Source organism: Lepeophtheirus salmonis, chromosome 12, assembly GCF_016086655.4.
Source record: "Lepeophtheirus salmonis chromosome 12, UVic_Lsal_1.4, whole genome shotgun sequence".
In the NCBI taxonomy this organism is placed as follows: Eukaryota; Metazoa; Arthropoda; class Copepoda; order Siphonostomatoida; family Caligidae; genus Lepeophtheirus; species Lepeophtheirus salmonis.
In genome coordinates this window covers 8158740-8174276 of record NC_052142.2, presented here as the reverse complement: position 1 = coordinate 8174276, position 15537 = coordinate 8158740, and the positions used below count along the sequence as shown (strand labels likewise).

The following is a 15537-nucleotide window of genomic DNA, read 5'->3' as shown; positions in this document are numbered from 1 at the left end:
TAAAGCATAAATGATTAGTTACAAAAATAAAATAAACCTGAGTTTTCTAGGTTACGTAAAAGCAAAGAAAATGAAACTTGAACGTTAAATTCTTGTTATAATGTCTTTCAAATTGTTTTGAACACAGCTATCTCCAATCCAGAATCTTAATACTTTCATGGTATTTATTAAAAACTTTAAAAATGGGCCATATTTTTCCAAAAATACGACTGTATTAGCTTATTATTTAGTTAATCTCAGGGTTGATATCGAGGCATGAATTAAACGAAAATTCTTAAGGAAAACTCATTCTTTGCTTAAGAGATTTCATATATTGTAGAGGACTTCATGTGAAGATCATTGTTAAATCGTCTGCATTAAAAATACACGTTGGGTGGGTAAGAAGACTAGAGAAAGAAACTATACCTTCATTTATGTGAATTCGTTGGATTAAGTGAGTTCTAAACAAAATAAAAAGTTAAGCTGCGCATGGATCTCCTTTCCTAACTCTACGTCTATTATTAAAGGTTGTATTTCGATTTTCATATTTTACGATTTTCTGAGATCTAACAATAACACTGTCCAACAGCAAAAATGGTAAAAAACAGTATACTTTCTATTTAATAGATTTTGATCCCCTTACTCCAAATATGGCCTTATTTTTTCTCTCATAGCCTCGTGGCCTTCAGAAAGGCCATACATTGTTTATTATTTTGGAATATTTTAAGGTTCAAAGCAGTTTTAAGCCCTTGGTGTTGTAGATAGGGATAAATTATGTAAATATATTTTAAAGCAGAATGTTAAAAAAATTCTAAAATCATCTTTAAAATGTCTGTAACATATTTTTACCTCCAGTTAACCTTGTTTAAAGTGGAAAATAGATGTTTTTTTATTCAGAGGCTCATAGCTTCAAGACGAATAGATTAAAAAAGTTTCAAAGAATTGAATTTGATAGCTGAAAGTATGATCTTTAATTGAAAAAAAAGAGATTCTCCAAAAACAGCCTATGTCGTTGTCAATTTAAGATAAGGCCACGACAATATTTCAAGGATAAAACTTATTTTTGAATTGATCTCATAATAAAAGTCAATAAGTATTCGTATCTCCCAACTACAAGAGATAAGACAAAGAGAGAGAAGAAGGAATGAGATAGAAACAAAGAAAGAGATAAAAATGGATTTACTACGAGGACTCCCTTGAATGTCCGTTTTTTGGAATCCCTTACTCACGACGAGTATGCAACGAGCCCTCTTGTGTCCATGAAGCTTGAAATAATTTATTTTTACAGTTTGAGACAGAAGGCATAATGTTATAACAATTTGTATGATATATCTTTTCTTTTTCTCATTTCAAAAATGAGTTTTATCCTTGAAATATTGCCGTGGCCTTATCTTAAATTGACAACGATATGGAGTGTTTTTGGAGAAGCTCTTTTTTTCAATTAAAGATCATACTTGCAGCTATCAAATTCAATACTTTAAAACTTTTTGAATCTATTCTTCTTGCAGCTATGAGTTTCTAAATAAAAATCATCTATTTTCCACTTTAAACAAGATAACTCGAGTTATAATTAAAATGCACACATTTTAAAAACGGTTTCAGAATTTTTTAACATTCGGCTTTAAAATATATTTATATAATTTATCCTTTTCTTCAACACCGAGGGCTTAAAACTGCTTTGAGCCTTAAAAAAAAAAATGTATGGCCTTTTTCTGAAGGCGACGAGGCTATGAGAAAATAAATATGGCCATATTTGGCATCAGGGGATCAAACTGTACCAAGTTAAGCATTCGTTGTTGTTGTGTATAAAAAAAGTGTGATATTGTTGGATAGTGTAATCTAATAATAACAATTAAGTAATCACTTGGGTTTGTACGCATGAATGACTGAGTGCAACACTGAAGATTTGAGTAGGAGTTTTAAGTGTAAGTTCTTGTTGAACTCAAAGTAGAATTGAGCATGGAAATAGAACTAATTCTTGTCATTGTCCTTGCTGGATAGAGAATAAGATCCGTGTACATTTCCTTACTCTAATAGTTGCTAATCTAATTACTGTTTAACTGCTATCATTCAAAACATTCTTCAAATTGTCAGGGTATCATGTTAATTTTCGCTTTGTTTTTACGTACCAAAACTGCACACGCTTACCAACGCTAGTTATAACTTATAAACACAGCATTAGTCCGCTCAAGAAATTCTGAGCGCACTCTGAACCTATTAGAAATGAACGGCACTCATATTTTCCCTTGTATAGGTGTATTTGTATTTGACAATTCTTAATTATTGCAACTAAATGTAACATATTGCAAGACCAAGTGTGCCGTACGATATGTGACAGCCATACATTATTTACAATAGCTTATAATAATCCAAATGGTTGGTTTAAATAAAATGGGTGTGTAAATAGTTTTTTGTATTTTTGTCTTTTTGTGTGCCTTGGGCACAAACAGTTCAGGAACCACTGTCTTAGGAGATATGTATTTACGAGGTTTCGCGCACTATGATTAGAGTTGTTATAATTGTTGTTGAGGAGTGAATTTGGTTGGTTCAAAGATATTATATAAAAAATGAATAAAAACATTGGTACCCTTCCATCTTCAAAAAACTTATCCTCAGTATTGTAATAATCGTTAACAAAGCCACTTCTCCTTATTGTTATCTCACGTGCATAATTATTTCACTTCAAATTTTTGAATAGAATGGATAATCGAAATAGAGTTTTATTTTTGATACCTGCACGCACCTGCATGGTAGCCTTTCTTATTACATCTGGTGCATTCAACGCTTTTTCAGGGCAAACTTTCACAGTCTTATGAAGAAATTGGAAACCACCATATCTATATAATGTTTCTTGGCTCTTATTCCACGATTCCCTAAGTATTTGACTTCTTCTTCTTCGATATATATTAATATTTTGAAACCTACAATAGTAGTAGCGATAGGTTTTGATCCAGACCATCTGATCACATGCACAACCTGTTTGCCGAGGTTTATTTTGCAAAATAAAATTGAGTCTCTTGTGACAATTTCACATCATACTATAGTTTGATTGTCTGAATACCATATAATTTTCCATGAAAATGTACTGGATCAGAGATGTCTAATCTTTCAATATAATTAGCCATATTACCACTTGAAATATTTTAATGGGCTGGAGAAACAATTAGTTTAATTTCTTGAAAAATGGTTATCAACAGTTATTGTTAACTATTGTCTCACCAAGTGATACCTGGGGTGAAGGCTGATGCCAATAGTAACCAGTTCCTTCTTCAACAAGACACGGGCCCCCAAAACTGGTTTAAAGAAGAAAAGGGGTCATTTGTATAATTCCACAGCTATCCCTCTTACTCCCCCCCCCCATATGGATCCCATCCCATGGATTACTTCTTTTAGACGAAGTTTTTTAAAATTACAATTACACAATGGTATGTATTGTATGTACATACTTGTAGGAAACATCAGATGATATATAGCTTTCAAGTGTAGTCATCTGAATTTCAGATCAAAAAATTTATCATCATGGCTCCAATTGATCGTATTTGATCTACATAAATGAATGAACTATTTTTACTTCCAATGCATGTATAAATGTAAATATATTGGGTATCAATATTTAGTTAGGAGTCAACGTTGATCAAGTAATCTCTTTCTGACGTGATATCCAAACTAATTTAGATAGATTAAACTGTATATTTCTGGTTTATTGATAGCTGCATGTTTGTTTTTTTAAGAGAAAAATTACTTAGAGAATTTCGGTTTCCTCAGAAATTTCTTTTTCAAATTTACGAATCAGCATATTTGAAGAATGATTTGAATTAAATACTGCTTCTCTTCTCTTAGAACATTGAATTAGTGTTGTGCCGACTTAAGCCGATTGAGCAATGTTTTTAAAACAATGTTAGTCAGCAACTATTGTTTGAAGGGTAAAAAATGACTCTGTACGATAATAGTCCCACATTACTTTCTCTTCAATACTGAAAGATTTATCTTCATCCTTTGTAGATTGTCGAACTTACACCTTCCTCTGGTGCCATGGTGTCTTAAATTTAACGTTATAACTTCTGAACCGTGGGTTGCAAAGTTAATTTTCAGGAGGTATAGTAAAGCTATGGACCTTTTCGTACGTAGGACAAAATAATTATATGCTCTTTTTGAGGGTATTAATGATTAGAAAAATCTGACAGTTCAGTTTAAGATATCTCCTAGGAATATAAAATTAATTATACCACGGCTAGACTATAGTCGAATATTTAATAACGTTATGCACGCCTTTTTGACTGCCCTGCGTTGTTTCTCTTTGGGGTTTTATATTCCTTAACCATAAAAACTCAATTTTGCAAAGGATCTTTTCTGTTTGGTATTCCTACACACCAGTCTTGTAGTTCGGAAGCAGATTAAGTTATATGCGCTGCTTTTGGAAAATGTAAAGCTTTCATATCTCAGTGTATTACAGAGGGTGAAGTTAGCTATGAGATTGATCTATAATATATGCTGCTGCTAGATATGCAGCTTTTTCTTTGAATATTCCCCTGCTACATGAAAATTCCTGGAATTGAGCTTCGGATCTTATTAAATACTAACAATCTTCTTGGATAAGACACGCCAAGGCTTAATGAAATCAACATCAATATGTACAAAAGACACTATAAGAATATTGCAGGTTGAGAAGTGGACATTTTTTCAATATTTTTAAATCTTTGAGGCTTTCAATGATTACTATATAGCTGTTTATGTTATGAATTGTTTGTTTTATTTCTGTTAAGGTGTTTATTTTAGAGGAGTAAAGATAAAATTAATTTTAAAATATAATATCTTTTTATGTTTTATTCTAAACACAAATGCTCTCATATATTCATTTTACTATATACGCCATAGACTGTATGACGAAATGTGAGATAAAAACAATGAAACAGTGTACGATTGTTTTTCCTGAAAATGAGACAAGAGCAGTTTAATATTTATTACTAATTAAAGTATATATTCTATTAAAAATAATTCTATTACTCCTCTGTAAGACCCAGTAATTAAGGTCAATTATTATGAAAATATCCACCTATATAATAATTAAGCTATAGAAATTGGTACACCTAAATTTAATATGAGCTGCTTCTTTAAATACAATGAATAATAACAAGAGTAATTTATTATTATTTAATAAATAAGTTTAGGAAATGTAACTATACAAACTCCAAGTCCACCGAAATTCGAATCCATTCTTCGATTATTTGAATCAGCGTATTTTCGTTATATTGGGAATTAATTGAATACCAGCATTGGAGACTCAAACTCAAGCCTCTACTTGGAATTGGGTCATATTTTCAAGACTTACGACTCAACTTGATATAACAATGAACCTGAAATGGGCTCAAAAGATATCTAAGTACTTCATAAAATGTTTAAGGGCTTGGACTTGTGAGCAAAGACTTGAAATTCAACTTAAGCAACAGTTTAAGGACCTTTCCACATCTGTCAAAAACTATACAACTTTCGACAATGACTAAAGGCACGTGTATTCTAAAATTAGTTTTCAAGTTGCTTTAATGATTTGGACTCATCATATTTGTCCACTAATATGTCTCCGAGATACTTTTAACTTGATCATCAATCTCAAGAAATGTTCAAATTCGAATTTTGATTGCAGAGGGACAACGGGATGAAAATTCATCCGAGAAAAACTACCAGACCTCATAATGGAGTACAGTGGACTCTGTCCTTGCAAGGAGGATACAAGGATCGAAAAAATGATGACCACACTTCAATGAGAGTTTAATTGCTTCTAATGTCCCATTTTGATCGATCCACCGCTTCAAAATACCCTCTATGTCACATGGTACTTTAAACCTAAATAAATTTCAAATTCCCTCAAGTCCATGAGGGCCCATGTTAGAGGTCTTGGAGTTTCACAGCAGAGCGTCCAAAGAGCTATCAAAAAAGTGTACGGAACGAACATTATGAGGGGGGAAGGACAACTTTTGACACAAGCAAGTAAAGAAACCCATCTCCTCCGTTGTGTAACTCTTTTGAATGAGTTTTTAATAAGCCTTTCGAGTTCTTTTGAGCTCTTTTTTGACAATTTTGGCCCCCCCCACCAACAGCTCTGATGTCAACTTCCTTGACAACAAATTTTGGGAAAGCCTGCAGTGTCCTTAATCTAAACACTGATGCCCTTACAGCCACTGTTAGCCAGCAATGGACGCCATTATAGATGAATAAATCTGCACCAGGTACTAAGCCTTCTGGCGCCCCCTGGAAGCCATCCCTGCCGCTAAGTGCGTCTACATTAATAATTAAGAGAGGTCAGACACACAAACAAATAGATATATATATATATATAGTTTTAAGGTTGTTGAAATTATATTGTTAATTAATAATTTATATCTTGTTGAATCTTAAAATTCTAAGTTTAAAGGACCACCCAGTTTAACAAGTGAACTTGCCAATATTTTTTAGATTCTGTCAATGTTTCTCTATTTCAATGTTACTACTTAAAATGACTATTGTCGTTTAAAATGTCATATTTGAAAGCCAAATAACTTGACAATCACATTGCTCTACACTGAAATGTTTTTAATTAAAGGGGTCTAGGTAAAGAGTAGACATTCAAGGCAAGGAAAGTAGGTTTTAGTAGCTCTCAACTCTGATTGGCTTAAAATTAGAGGCTGCTATATGTTCCTCCAGCTAGGCACGCATCCACTGTGTGACGGCTACGTTCGGATATGTTCCTAACGTATTCTTCCTTGTTCTTAGATTGAATTGTTTATTTTTCCCTTGACCGCTCTATTCCTAGAGTCCTATAATTTTTATCACTTACAGTGTTAGTAAATATTATTATCGTTTCGCTTTGATTTTGACTTTAATCTGCGTTTATTTTAAAAACGTTGTCGTCTTTCAGTTAAAAATAAGTAATTGATGAGTTTCTTTGTTGGGATAAATTATTAAATTACTGAAATTATTATTTCCAAAAAAACTATTTCATTCCTTTGAAATATGAATAATAATTTACTAATTAAATGAATGACTGATAAGTCCAACGTTGATAATAATTTCTTCCATCTGATTTTGCTCAAATATAAAAAATTTTAATTTAATAGATATTCATTCTATATATATTATAATGATTAATATTAGTTATTTTGGATTAAACAAAAGTAAGTAAAAAAATTTAATGCATAGGTGCTTTTCAGTCCTTCAAAGTATTCCTAGTATTATTTCATTCGCCCGTAAGGATTTCTAAGAGAACTTATAATTTTAAACTGCAAAATCCTAATATCAACTCACACTCTGTTGGAGTAAGTCAATGTTATATTTCAGTTATTAGAATGTCAAATAAAACACTTTAGAGGATAATAATATTCTATTATAAAATCATAAGACTAGAAAAACATTGACAAAACCTTACAAAAAATCATTTGCATTGAAATACCTTGTTGTAAGAAAAAAAAAAGCAAAAGATCTGCTCTATTATATTAATATATGGGAATAATCTAGCATACACGAAATATTTTTTATAGACGTTACCAAGAGCGGTCTGTACGGTTCCAGCACCACCACTTCTCACCCAGAGTCGTATTTTCGTCCTTTATTAACCGCTTTACATAGGACCTTGCAATAGTGAACACTTACCCTATTCAAAACAGAATAAGTAACTATGTGACGTTAAATAGGTAAGAAATAAAATGCGCGGCAGTCCAGTTTTGTTAAAGTAGTCTAATATATTATAAAAGGGATGACACTTTTTATTATGCAGGTGCCTCCAAAATTAGAAAACTTTTGGAACGTCTAATGGTACAAAAAAAAATATCCTCATCATAACCATAACTTAGGCTTTATAAAAATCAAATTTTGCACTAACGCAAATAAAAAGACCAAAATATAAATGCATATTTATTGAAAATTTATTTACTACATAATAGTATATTTTATTTTAACATTGCACTTTTGTAGAGAACAAAAAATTATTTAAATAGTGTCCAAATAATTATGTTTTAAATTATCAACTACCTCGCTTGTGTTTGCAAGGGAGAGAAAGGAAAGAAATATTATTTTTTTACTTTTCTTATTTGTTTCCTTATCTGTATAGTCGTTGTGAATGGACAATAAAATTATTATCGATTGATTAATTACACTAATGATTAATTACGGGGACTGATTACCTAATCAGTCCTCCCCCCTTCATTCCGATCTTTTTTACCTTTTAAAGGTCCAAAGGATCGATACCTTAGTCTTTCAGTCCTACGGTCCTAGCTTTCTTTTTATTTTCTTTATTCCTACCTAGAATTGAAGAATATAAGAACTAAGAAATTAATTAATGATAGCTAGAAGGTTTAATAATGCGTTCTAGTAAAAAAATGCCTACATCTAATTTCAGGTATCTCGTCTCTTCGAAAGAGGTTATAAATTAAGATCAAATAACGTAGTTAATAGTAACTACTTAATTTCATCTGTTGTAGTTTCCGTAAAAGGCCGATAAAGACCTGTCTTTTTTGTCTTTTTAGGCCGATCCAACACTAGTAATGACTAATGAAAGGCGTGTTTAATCCTTTAATATATGAATTATGATTTACATATAGTATGACTGACTGATTTCGAAATCAAGGCCAAATAACATCATATTTAAACAAAAATCAAAGATGAAAAAAATAATGATATTAACACACACTTCGTACAATAAAACTAATTCAATCTTAACCAAGGTGATAGTTGAGCTAGTGGACTTTAAAATATAACACTAGATTACAACAATACTGTTAAATAATAACATCTAACAAGGGAAACATTGCCATATTAAAAAAAATATTCAGAAGTTTTGAAATCTCGTGTCGTGTGATAAACAAAAACCAAAGCAAAATACTCCATAATGCCAATAACTACAAATATTCCAGCATACATTTTTTTATTGAATAAATTTAAGCTCGAGTTGATATTTTCAAAACTTATGTGGTCCTCGTGGGACCGTTGTTCTATACAGCCCGGCTCTTGATTTATAAGAATTTGAAATTATTTTCCTATCATCAAAAATTAAATTAGAAATAAAATTACCAAAGCTACATTAAAAAATATAGAAAAGGCTAAAAAGTTATAATGATCTCAGTTATTATAATTTCCACCGCCCTTGAATGGGCAATAATAATTTTTTTTATAAAAACGTAAGACTAGAGAAACAGTGACAAAAAAAAAATATATATATAAGCATTGAAATTCCCTGTCGTAAGACAAATAAAAATCAAAGCAATATTTTTTATATAGAAGTCATCAACGCAGCTGCAGGTTTTTTAAGGGGAGGTCCGGATATTTTCTAAGATTTTTCTTTGAAGGGGGTGGGGGTGGGGGGAGGATTATGAGCTTTATCGACAATTAGGAAAGAATGCTTTTATACTTTTATAAATGCCAAATTTGACAAATAACTTTTTTTACAAAAGACAAAAAACATTTTGGAACAAAATCAGAGTCAGAATCAGAATCTTTGCAAAGCTAAAAATTTAAAGAAATTACCTTCTAGTATTTTTTCTAATAGTTTATTCTGACTTTCTCACCATAATATATAAATAATTGTTACTTTTTCAACATATCCAAACTAAAGGTTAATATTTTAAATTACAAAAACAATAAATAAAAAATGTAGTTTCCTCCAGTTATTTAAAACCGCATAAAAGATTTAAAATTTATTTAAGAATGGGGTAAAAGTCCCCTGTATAAAATAAAAATATAAAATTTGTTACAGATTAAAAGTCCATTGAGTCCATGTATCTCACGATTAACTGTATTTAGACCTAAATAATCTATTTTTTAATATATTTTTTTTTTTACATTTTTTAGAAAAGGTAAATTTTTGCTTTCGATATTACTATTAAAATTCCTTAAAAGTGGGACCACAGAGCTATTACCATGATAGAGTGACTGTTGTAGCAGTATATTGCGGTGAATATTGTCCCTAGCTCAGTGTGGGCAACCTTTTATATTTTACAATAAAAGCTTGTAGTAAATTAGTAATTTATAAAGAACATTTGAAAACTAAGAATCAATTGAATATCAATTGAGAAGAAGGTAAAGCTGTTGTAGCTGAATTAGTATTAATAGATTAATTAATCGCAAATTATAAAAGCTGAATTATAAAATAACATAGGAGTTGCTGAGCAAGAGACAAAGGTCAAAATGTTTTGATCTTAGTAATTTATGCACAAAATACAATTAGAAATCTTATTGCTTTGATTAACTTATCTTATACATTTTTTTGTGAATGTTTCAATTGAAAGCAATTCTTTGTAATATTGTACCAACTTTTTAATAATGATATGTTTTACAATTTCAGCTTGTAATTTTCAAGAGAATAAGACACATATTTTGATAATCAACTTTAAAATATATTTCTATTTAGAAAAATATTATTAAACATATTGAAATAGAAAGTTATACGAGATCATAACATTATAAAATACTCAAATAACAATCCAATGCTGATTATTTCATACATTGGAGAATATTCTTAAACGTTTCCCGGAACGTTTTGAAATTGTTCCAAACTCTTTAGGCGTGCATTTAAATATTTTTTTAATGACTAGATGAGCAAGACTCCAACAATGATTACTTGATCCTATTATAAATTATGATATATGTGACTTTCTAAGATTTGGAAAAGGGAATAGTGTTTCAGCCAATAATATCTTTTGCAACAATTTGTAGAGAGCATTTTGTTAAAACCAAGAGGTTGATAGCGTCAAAATATTTTCTCCCACTGATACAGTAATTGGTACATACTTCCTGAAGAATAACGCAGTCCTTTATCACTCATCTTAGAACAGACGACATAACTTTTGAAAAGAACTAACTGTTCTTCCTTGTAGGGATCGCCCTCCCAGTGAATAAGTATTAACTTACAAGTAGGACGTTTAATTGACTGACTTATTGTGCGTGCCAAAAATCTTTCAATGTAACATGAAGATAATGTACATACTTTGCATCTGAAAGAAAAGTCACATATTCTCAAGGGTTTCAATTCAGAGTTGTTGTTCTGAACTGTTTTTTCTTCCTCTTGATAAAATTCATCAACAGTTGGCATCACATGATTTTATACAGCAGTTTCATCAAGAACCGTACAGTTAGCAAAATAACTACTGACAATATTTTTGCTTCCATGAATTAAAAGAGATCGATATGCACTTTTGAATAGGCCAGAAAAAGGATTATAACTCCATCCATTGCGTAATATCACAGCATTGAACCAAATTTTCAAATGATCCGGCAAAGTTTATAAGGTGCAAGGTACGAGAGCTCCATTGAATCCAAATTTGAAATCAAAAAAAGAATATATTTAATATCACCAAGAATGCCAGGAGGGCATGTTTTTGTCATTGAAAATGTTACTTTCATCCCACTTGGATCAAAGAGATTTTCGTATAAATTTTCAAAATCATTAAAAATACTTTCTGCAAAATAAGTGTTTCTAATTCAGTGCTTTTTTATAGCCTGGAACCTTCATGGAGCGACTGTTAAGAATGTCAAACACTTTATCATGAAGAAGAATAAACTCAGCTGTAGCGAATGTTTCATCTGTTTAAAATACTATCAATAATTGGACTTGCTATAGCTTGCAATACTAAAATAATTTTCATTTTATTTTGATGAAATTTGGTGTGCTTCTCTGTTACTTTATTCCCCAAACGAAGTCCCGTGTTCATTTTGAAGTTTATGTAGTTTGGCTATCAAGTTCCACCGAATAGTACCTCTCCCATGCCAATACAGTTATTTGTAGTGTGCTAAAGCACCACGGATATTTTTGAAGCAATGAGGCACATCGACTATAGCAACTACATTATTATTGCGATCTTCTTGTGGACGAGAAAAAGTCATCGACTGCTCATGAATATACTTCGTTAAAATATTAACTCCAAGCGAAGATAAAGGAGACAAATTAAATTTTGCTCCATCCATTGTAACAGAACGGACTGTGAGACCAACTTCAAATGGACGTAAAATCATTCAGGTATTATGCTAGCAGGCACACCTCATGGTATGCCTTTGCAAAAAAAAATAATAAGCAATGGGTAGTTTCCAATAAGCTCGATAACCAACAAGCATACAAACCAAGCCCTCGTTTGCTTTCTCAACAAATCCAAAACCACAGCCATCTTGTCATACTCGACCGCTTCTATTAAATGTATCCCATCAATAATGAGAGCTCCATCTTTATACGTTTCCTTTGCCTTATGTGAAAATAGTTCACGAAAAGACACTTTTTGAAAGTATGGCAGACCCCTGGTGGCACACATGCATCGGTGTAGCCTAGATGGTGATGACAAAAAGAAAGTTCCACGATAAAATCATTCGCACGTGGTCAATAGAAATGAAGAGTTAGTGCAAATCCTTGAGCATGTCGGAATAAGGGTGATATTTTCTGTGATTTTCAACCAACTCCTTCACGATCTCAATTCTAACTTCCTCAAAATGAGTCAAGGCTACTACTCCCTTTGATGATAATAAATTATTTTTCTTCAAATCTACATGGAAATCTCTCAATTCCCGATTCACTTTTGCACCACTCAAAAAATTGCAATTGTTTGCTCCAATCTTGCTTTTGGTGGTTAAGTAGTTTTTATGTGATTGCATTCAAGACGTAGAGATTCTTGCATTGTATCTGGTGAAAAGGAATAGGAGTGGTCTTTATATCCAATATGGTGTAAGATATGTTAATGTGAAGCATAGAAAAAGAAAACATAAAATATGTAAGCATGATCTTTTCATGTTTTGAATACGTATGCGATGTATATTTAGGTATATATATATGTTTAGATTTAAATATCTTCATTTTGACTGAGTAAAAATGATCATTCCTTTTTACAAAAAAAAAAAAGGGGGGGGGGAAGAAGAAGAATACACGGTACAATGATGAATAATTAATATCATCTGAACAAGTTCAACTCTTACACACATCCCGTAGACGACAGAGTGAGTAAAGAGATGGTCCAGTTAGTAGTACACAAAAAAACATTGATAAATAAACAAATAGATCATTCTTCAGTTGTAGATCTTATGCATCTAATAGTTGGGACGCTGGAAGGATACTTGGAACTCCAAATGAAGCTCGAAGTCTATCCATCGAGACATTGTCAATTTTTGATCCAAAGTCCAATTTATAAGAACGATCTTTCCTCTCAATCACCTTAAACGGGCCCAAGAAAGTTGGAGAAAGAGACTCTTTTATAGGTGTATTTTTAACAAAAACAAATGAGGTTTTTTTAATTGATTGTTAATGGCTCCGTTATTAAAGTGTCTCGGAGGAAAGTGTGTTATTTTCTCTATTGTTTTAGAAACTTTCGACGTTGAGGTTGTCCGTAGTAAAGTTGTACACATTAAAAAAATTAAAAGTCATGGATCCTGAGCGACCTGTGAGTAATTATATGCAGGTCACAGATGTAAGATGTAGCTCCTCCTCATGATTTTCAACTCCTTATTCACGGAGGACTAGAGGTTGACAAAGTTAATGTAGCTAACTGGGCAGGCTTTGGACTCTACTTGTCACCAGATGTAATAGCCTGCAGGTTGAGATCTAGGCTCTGAGGTGGCCAAAAGTTGAATTTTATGTAATTAACAAGATTCGTAGAGTACTCCGTATGGAATTATTGATGCTTTTGTATCAAAAATGGTGTCTTCTCAAACCTGTTTCACTTCTTCCGAACAGCCTTGACCACCTTTGACACTGTAGACCAGTCTAGGGATTTTTTTTTTTTAAATTGGGGTCGGCCTCAAAAGTGTGCTTGGTAGCTTCTGGGATTAACTTGACTGGTCTACCGGTTCTAGGACAGTCTTTGAGGTCAGCCCCATCTTCCAGGCTTTTTTTCGTCAATCTATTATTCAATATCTATAATACATCATGTCTATTGACATTATAATTTTTAACAGAAAATTAAGTGATTACAACTTGTTCATTTCAAACCGCTTTCATTTTTGTTTATTTTTCTTTTATCTTAATATATATTAAATTGGAGATTGGTATTATATCAGAAAAAAAGAATTTTGCTACTTTGTCTAATTTTTCCTTTTTTTCCCCTATCATATTTTAAAATCTGTTTACACACCCTTTATCAGGCAGTTGGTAATTAAATTAAAGAATTATTCTGAGCTTATTTGGTCCTTATTTTGAACTCATTCGGGCTCTTTTACTTCCCTTAGTAGTTTTGACCACCCTTGAGACGGTAGACTGATCTAGGAACTTTTTTTTTTTTTTTTTTTTGAGAATTTGTCTATGGACAAAGCTGGGTTGGATTCAAAAGTATTTTTGGTAGCTTAGGGTATCAGCTTGACAAAAAACTCTAAAACTGCAAGAAACTCCCTAAAACACATTTTGTATTTTAGATATAGAATAAGCCCCCTTGACCCACACCACAAAAAACAACATTATTTATTGAATTTTTCTCTTCCATTGCGACAAAAGAACTGGATGTTTCTTTCAAGTATGAAACTCTGGGTTATACTAACAAGAAAATATTTTCCTATGGGAAGAAAGTTAAAAAATTGATGGATCACAAAGAAGGTCAACTTTTTGTATGTTTTTATTTTAGCGTGTGCACTAGAGTATCCAATTTTTAGAGTGACCTGATGATTCCATTTTCTGCTGTATTTTAATGATAAAATTGTTATGTACAGTTTCAGATTTCAAAAGACGTTTACGACCTTTATAAACATTTGAAGATGATTTTTTAACGACATTCTCTGTTTGTCAAGGGATTCAGAAATTTCAAATTTAAAGTTATGTTGTTGAATTTCAAAAGTTTCATTTAAGTTCCTTTTCTCAATTGGTAGAAAGAATATATTCTTTATTTTTCATTTGGAAGAAAAACAAATTTTAGCCAATTAAATACTTTAGATATTTGGTACGATCAGAACCATGATATTTGCAAGTTTCCTCTTATTACTTTGAAAAAAGATTTTAAAAAAATACGGATTTATAGGTAAAAAAGTAATTAAAGGGGGGTCTTTGGATTAAATTCCCCCCACCTGCACTTATATTATAAAATAATTAAATGCAAGATTCCCAAATAAAATAAAATAAATATTTGCCATAGGTGTAAAATCCCAATAAATCTCGTTAGAGCAACCCTAATATCTATATTTGTAATAGTGCAAATTTGTACTATATTAATACTTCACTTTTCAGTATTCTTCTTTATTATAAAATAGCATTTGCGAAAAAAAAAGATACAACGACAAGTGGTCCAGAGTAAGAAGTTACTATGATTTTGACTAAAACTTATTTTCTCAAAAAACTAAGCCTATACTAAATATGGAGTAGAATTTGTGTTGATTTAATTCATTTCATTGCTGTTTGTATATGATCTGATAAAATATAATCCCAGCTGAGCTACTCTCCTGCCAAATATTATTCATAGACACTTTACCATTTTCTGGGTTTTTTTTTTAATTTACTGGCAGAGCATATGATTTACAAATATAGCTTAGAGTTTTCACAATTCAGTGGCAATATATTTTCTTTTGATGATTCAACAACAATCTGTAATCATTTTGTTGTTTTGTTTTTGACTTCTGTAATTAAAACCCATTTTC

The 15537-nt window shown here is 31.5% G+C and overlaps 1 protein-coding gene across 7 annotated transcripts in view; it reads left to right on the top strand.

Annotated features, from left to right (window-relative positions):
• The window catches only part of LOC121126920 (uncharacterized), a 172984-nt gene that overhangs the window by 141638 nt on the left and 15809 nt on the right, over positions 1–15537 (top strand). The gene's annotated exons all lie outside the window — the stretch shown is intronic.